This window comes from Ammodytes marinus (assembly GCF_949987685.1).
Source record: "Ammodytes marinus genome assembly, chromosome: 22".
Lineage (NCBI taxonomy): Eukaryota > Metazoa > Chordata > Actinopteri > Uranoscopiformes > Ammodytidae > Ammodytes > Ammodytes marinus.
In genome coordinates, this window is record NC_137226.1 from 13,597,900 (window position 1) to 13,606,123 (window position 8,224).

Genomic DNA, 8,224 nt, shown 5'->3' on the forward strand with positions numbered 1-8,224 from the left:
CACGGCTCGGTCGGTGATGGAGCTGGACCGGGGGTTGGTGTGCAACGTGCTCTGATGCCCGCTGTCTCCGTAACTACACGAGTCAAGTCAGTGAACACAACCCTCCTGCCTGATTGGCTATGATGGAACAAAATAAAAGTCAGCTGATCGTCTCTGACATTATTTACAATGGAGCCACTGTACATCCCTTATAGAAATTAAAATGTCCACAGATTACATAGGCCCATAGGCTAGTGCTTCTCAAATGGTGGGGCGCGCTCCCCTGGGGAGGAGCCGTGAGTTGTCAGGGGGGGCGCGGGCTGCCTTGATTTCCAACTGACCAAAATATATGACCATATGTGTATGGTCATATCCGCGCGAAAGGCCGCGATTTGCAGTAAATGATTGTCCACATGTGTCTCCAAGTGTCTCTTTAGGCTATTTTAAAAGAAATCAAGCAAGTAGACTAATAATAACATTAATGAATTATTGGTTATCGCATCACAGAAGGCCTATTGGCCTATAATAATAATAAAAAACACCACCTTGACTATGTTTACAGTTTAAACATGTGTTGAATGAAATGCAAACCTCAGTGAATCATTTGCTCTTGTTTCTCTGTCCTGAGATTCACACAGACTGAGCAGTCTTGTTTAAATGTTACAAATTGAGCTAATAAATTGAACTTTGATTTTTTTTTGCTGCAGAAGTTATCTCAGCTAATTTAACACAGTGGTTTTGTACAGATAAATAAATAAATATTAGCAGGTTCTCAATAGTATTTCAATTTAGGGGGGGCGCGAAAAAAATTCTGTCCCCTAGGGGGGGCATGACAGAAAATAATTGAGAACCACTGGCTACACAATGTTGCTATGCTCAATAAGACGATGGTATTTCACAATAAAATGCCAAACCACTTGAAGACCTGCTATGCAGCCTGCGTAATGTTATGTAACCTAGGCTATATGATAGGCTATTTAATAGCAAACTAATTATGAAGTAGCATCACATTCATAGGCACCATTTCTCTGGTCGGTTTAGCCTAGCTACTTCATGTAGGTGTCATTTTCAATGAACATGAAAGGATATATTTTTTATACAGCAGTATTGCCACTACTCTTACTTAAGTCAGTGATCACTTCCTCCCCGCTGCATATAGGCCTACTACACTGTATGTCATACAGTAGGCCTATGTCATAAAGTAGCCTACAAATAACAATAAATCTGCTAGGCTATATTCCTGTACAAACATATTCTATTAGGCCTATATTACTCTCCCAGATGTTTAAATAAACATGCATGTTATACTATCGGTGAGTTAAGCCTAATACATTATTGTAGGCTATTGGGTGAGGTGTGTTCCTAGCCATTGCCCACAACTCCTAATTTGATGTAAACAAGAAAAATATTACCTGCACATTATAAGGGTCATGCTCTGCATGTATACAACGAAGGTAGGCTACTAGGTGCATATTTAACGCAGGCTTATTCAGTCCACATTTTAAAAACACTTCTTATAGGTGCCTGCTTCTCTTACTTAAAATCAATATGATACAACTGCATTTATCTGTATTTTATTTATTAAATGAGCATCTAATTAAAACATAAATATATAAAATAACAAGTGACAATATACATTTGCCACTAGTTGTGGAAGTGTTATTTATTAACTGGAACCAGTATGTCCAGGGAATATCTACTACAGCAAAATTATGTTTTGAGCAGCACCATACAGGTTTGTCCATAGTTTTCCTAAAAAAAATCTAAAATATTTTGTACAAACTTCCATTCCTGTTGATTTGTCTTTATTCCATAGTCTTCATAACTTCAAAGCCTTCTATTCAATTCATTTAGCTAATGTGCCTGGAAGTTAAAGTTATGCACATATAACATCTGGCGCCATCTACTGTGTGTGGGCGCAAAGCAAAGTGTCAATTTGTCTCCATCTTGAGGTTCATCTGTGTACAGTGTATCAGTCTAAACTGAGTTAGTTGGCTACTGTGTGAGTCAGATATCAGCTTTGATGAAGTTTGGTATGCAACTTGAATGTGCTCAAATTAATGTGACTTCTCTCTGAAGTGCATTACAAAATGCTGAATATTTGTCGGACACCATTTAATTCAAATATTTTTTTAATGTTTCCTTTGATCTTAATAATTTTCAACATCTTGCATGACAAATCCCAAATTATTGCCTTTATAAAATAAAGACAAACTGAAGAGCATTCTTCTAAATTGACAGTACATGCCTACATGTGGAACGCTAGGCTATAGAGGCTTTTAGGATTCACATGTTGAAATATACTGAGCTGCTTACAAGGATTATAGAAGAAACTATTCAAAGTAAGTCTTTACCATTTAACTTCAGTACTCAGTAGACATTGAAAGGATCAGACTTCAGCCATTGCTTATTACAACATTTTCCCAGTCTTTATTTATTCATGAAACAGTATAAAGTTAAAACATTGATTTGGCACCACTCACCCATTCAATGAAAGCTTTGGAATCAAGAGCCTTTCGTTAGTCGTGTTTAGCTAACTAGTTATTGGTAGAAAGGTGACAGAGCTTGTGTGCTCCTGTGATGAATTGTTGCCCTCCAGGGAAGGCAGTAGGTTGTATAGTTAGCTCCTGATGGGGTAAAATCACAACCCTGAAACCACACAACCTACTACCTCAGCCTGTACGAACACCATTAAGTCACCAAGGTAGGTAGAAGGAGAATCTGGATCCAGCGGTCACATGCAGTCACTTCACACGTCAGATAAAGGAGGCATGTTGTTAAAGCATTTGCCATATTGATTCTGAAACTCTGAAACTTTATTAGCCAAAAGAGGTTACAAAAAAAGTTCAGGTTAAAAAAAAAAAAAAAAATTACATTTAAGAAAAATATTGGATGTTGGTCAATTATAAAGTGAAAAACTAAAATAAAAAAGCTTTGTAGAGGTGAAGTTGTCCCTTCCTTTGTGAGGATGACGATGATGCTGCCATGACAGTCGCTTCAGGAAAGACAGTAAGTTGTATAGTCATCTGACAGCTTGGGAATGACCCTAAAACTATACAACCTACTACCTCACCCCAAAGGACAGTTTGTCTCAAACACGACGTCTCTATGTTCGCACGCTTGATGGTTGACCTGTGGGGACACAAACTCAGATAACAACACATGAAACAGAACTATAGATTAACGACAAAGTGTATGTTTGTACTGAGTTTGTTTATAATCCATTTTAAGACAAGTTATTATCATTCAAAAATGATGAGGACTCATATATGAAATATATTCTCTGGTGAAGACTTTGAGTTGAAAGCTATGTGAGCAATTGAGTCAGGTTTTGAGATATAATATTCAATTGGAAGACACATGGATAATTTTCTGAATAACATAGGTTTGGTTTTATGGTTCATTGTTTGTTGTTTCTGAGATGGATGATGGAATTTTTCTTCTTTTTCTTCTAGATATCTTGGGGTGATTTTTTCATTATGTCTACATTTACAAGAAATCCACTTTGATGTGATTTAAATAGCCGTGTATCATAAACTGATTTTTTTTAAAGTGCTTTAATTGAAAGACTGTGGAAATACTGTACTTTCCTGTTGTCACTGACACTTCCCAGGTCACCTCCTCTGTGCAGCGATGGCTTCAGGTCTGTGCGCTCTGTCAGTTCGGCCCCCTCTCAGGTTCTCTCTGCCTGACGGAGACAAACGAAAGGAGAGAGTGAGCTGCTGCTGCACGGTGTCAAAAGGTCAGACTTTCACATCTTGTCTTACACATAACCACAGCGCTGCACTCGGCACGTCAACCCTGCACAGTCACACGTGTATGGCACCGCAAACAGAGAAAGCAGTATTCGTAGCTGTTTAGTGTGCGCGGATTTACAGGTGCTTGCTTGCATGATTAACAACAGAGAGCCAGAGAGAGTGTCTTCTGTCCGTATTATTTGCAAAGGATCTTGTTTGGCATTCTGCAGGGAAACCGTGTGGTTAGATAGGCGCTTTGGTTCCAGCTCTAAAGTGAACAGACACAAAGTCGATGGAATTTTAACATAACTTACAAATAGTCAGTTAAAGACGATCATGCTCCATCTGTGCAAATGAGAATATGTGTGTGTGTGTGTGTGTGTGTGTGTGTGTGTGTGTGTGTGTGTGTGTGTGTGTGTGTGTGTGTGTGTGTGTGTGTGTGTGTGTGAGTGTGTGTGTGTGTTTGGCTGAAAAGGTCATACAGGTTGTGGTTGTCTCAGGGAGTTTCCCGTGTGAGACAGGAGAGGCTGCGGCTCTGCTGTGGTTTCCCCTTGAGCTAGGGAGCGACATGGGGAGACGTGAGGAAGCGACGTGGGGTCCAATTTATAAAAGTGAGTCACTGCCTTGACTCCTCACACGCAGGCACCAGTTTGCGGTTGTTTTACTGCAGGTTCGTTATCCCATAAATGCCACACAAATCTCTACGCTAGCTACTTAATGTCCAAGCATGTAAGGTATGCAGCAGACTGCTCTTCACTTACACTGCTGCTAATGTGTGTACAGCAAGGTATCATGTTTGCATGGGGCAAGCACTTTCACTTGAAGGGTCGATTCACAAGAATTACACAAGATAATATGGGTCTCTGAGATATCAACACCCATCCTAATACAATGGAGGAGAATTTAATTTAATTTTTTGTTGCATACAGTATTTTAAAATGTTGTGGTCTCGATAATCCACAGACTTCACTGTGAACTATTGACAACTCTTTATGTGGATAATCCAGAGCAACAGGGACAGATGTTGCTGTTGCACATTTGTCAGTGCTATCTGAACTACAAACTATATTCCATACTCCCACATGATATTCGGGTGGAGGCCAAACTATCTCTACGTCTGTAGAAAGCGTAATGGTATTATACTTTTATATTATATTAATGGGACCCACCATCAAAGCAGTGACCTTATCTCTATCTAACGTGCCTTGGAATGACATCTTACTCTATTGTGCTCAAAACTAAACAATTTGAGCACCACTCTCGCCTTGTGAAGGTGTCCGGTCACTCTGCCTGCAGTTGACCAAAGCCACCAACAGGTGTCGCATCTCCCCAAGTACGCAAGGAGAGTGTGTGTGCAGGGCCGAGGGCTCCCGTGACAATGAGGCCTTTGTGCAGTTCCGGGTGCCAGCCGGTGTGCCCTCGTGTACTGTTTCTCTCTAATCTTCATTTGACCTTTAGGCTGACGGCTTTGCTTTCCCCTTTTTCCCCAACTAATTTCCTTTGTGGAGATTATCTTTGAGCCGCACCACAGACTTTACTGATTCAGATGACATGACACACACAACGTGCCGGAGCTGCTTTTTGATGGGACGCATCACTCTTGTGCTGGGAACAATGTGAGCCGGATTGAGTTCAATAAACTAACGACAAACTGTGTTCATTTTGTTGCGTGCCTAAAGGCTGCTGGAAGAGGAAACCAGAGGATGCAAAACTGACAAAAGTTATTTTGACATTGAGAATCGTGCGCGCGCACACACACACACACACACACACACACACACACACACACACACACACACACTAAGTGGGAAGTTAATATAAAATCAAAAAAACATTTGAAAATATAGAAAGTAGAAATAACATTGACAATGCGTTCTGACTAGATTCAGAAAGTAATCCCCAAATAATTAGCCTGCATATGAAAGAGAAAAACAGACCCCTAAGTATAGTTATAACCACACATGCATGTCCACACACACACGCATGTATACACACACACACACTCAAAATACTGCAGATATATTAGAAACACACACACACACACACACACACACACACACACACACACACACACACACACACACACACACACACACACACACACACACACACACACACACACACACACACACACACACACACACACACACACAAACAAAGGTGTCCATGTAGCCCTCAGGTCATAAAACTGCCAAGCAGCTTCTTGAGTATATCATTAGGGCTGATGTAACATATGTTATAATGATCATGGCTCAGTATGCTGGGGCTGAATTTAGACTGGATAACTACATGGATATTACCATATACTGGCCAGTGGTAAAGAAGCTTAAGATTCATCTATCAAGAAAAAGCACCAGTGGGAATAACATTAGTGTGTATTTAAAATGACAAATTCAGCTGTGGCTTTTTGGTCAATGTTTAATTTTGATTAACTGCAATAATACTGTTTCTTCTTTAAAGTGGTCCAATTTAAGTTACACAACATAAAAATAAAACTGAAATTGCTTAACATATTTAAAACCATAAAAAGCAACAATGGAGTAATAAGAAACATAAATGCATCAAAATAATTTACAAAGAAAAATCCACAATTTTCGACTAAAATTATTTTTAATAGTAACAAATATTATTAAAATAATATGCCATTTTACAAATTTTATAAATTAATATTACATTTGATCAATAAATATTACAGCTTACCACACTCACAAACACACACACACACACACACACACACACACACACACACACACACACACACACACACACACACACACACACACACACACACACACACACACACACACACACACACACACACACACACCATCCAAATTCATAGCAAAATACATTTTAGAAATTGTATTTCAAGTATTATAATTAAATATATAAAATATTGAGTGTATTATAATTATGAACTATGCATGTATGCAAAAATAAATATAAAAATATATATATATATTTTTAAGTTGACAATTAGACTTTAGAGATTGAAAGCAAGCTCCATAAATATTTTCATGGGAAAACCACACACCCAGGACTTTGTTTTGCTGAACCCTTTGAAAATGAAATGTTAAGATTTTCCCACAAACTTTTGTTTCTGCTTCATTTAAATTCTCTCTGCAAACCAAACCTTATTAACTGACACAGATGTTGACACTCACATGTCACATGCACATACACATGCAGCAGCGCGAATGCACACACACACACACACACACACACACACACACACACACACACACACACACACATAAGTAAATCATCCCAAATACGTATCTTACCTCATTTACCTTCCTGTTTGCTGCTTAACAAATAATTAGGAGCTTTTTATAGTGAATTGCTGAAGTACAAGCAATAAAGACAGCTGCATCTTTAAACTGCTCATCACAGCTGTAAGTGGCCCGAAAAATAATACAATGTTTAAGTATGTCTGTTTATGACTTTAAAATGTGTAATTCTCATTGCAAGTGTGTGTTTGCGCACTTCTGTGTTGTACTCAAATGCATCTGTGTGTTTTTGAGGAAGACTGTGTGGCCATCTGCAGTGTGTGCATTGTGTGTTTTGTGTGTGTGTGTGTGTGTGTGTGTGTGTGTGTGTGTGTGAATGCTCAGAGGAGGAGGCTGTGCCCTGCACTCCTTGGGAGAGGCGTGGGAACCCCATTCATCTTAGGAGCCAGGGTTCATTGTGGGGTACATAGCATCAAATGTGTCTGGGTGTTTGCCTGTGTGTGTGTGTGTGTGTGTGTGTGTGTGTGTGTGTGTGTGTGTGTGTGTGTGTGTGTGTGTGTGTGTGTGTGTGTGTGTGTGTGTGTCTGTGTGTGTGTGTCTGTGTCTGTGTGTCTGTGTCTGTGAGTTTGTGCGTGCATGCTTCTGTGTCTGGCTCGAGATGTGATGTTCATTGTTTTACGTAGCTTTCATATTTCCTTAATTTTTGCATTTTTCTAAAGTTCTGTAAAACATCTTATCTTATGACTTTATAAATAAATCAGGATAGTAGATGTAGATTCAATTCAGAGGAAGAATCCCTACTTTCGGCATCACTTTTTTCATTTAAAAATACACTGCAGGGCTACTCTTTAGTGAAGTCAGGAAATCAGTGGGTAGATAAAATCTCACAAAAACACTTACTGCCAGTTTTGCATGAAAGAAAAATAATATTCATGATTTCTTATATCTGACCAGCTCATCTTTTGAGATTAAATGTTCCTTCTAAGGCTGCCAATATTTTGAGGAAATATACTGTGTGATTTTCCTGTTATTCATTACATAAAAAGCATAGAACAATTTGAAACATCAAGTAAAACGCTCTAAAACATTTTCCTGTTAATGAAACAATCAGCTGCTTCCCAGTACGAAATGTGTATTTTCTCCTCGTTTCCACAAAGGACTGCGAAGAAGAGCACGATTTTTCAAAAATATTACCTGACATTTTTAGATGGAAGTATGACGGAAAGAAACATAAAATAAAAAATAATCACAGCGTTCGTTTGACTCTACTGCGCATTG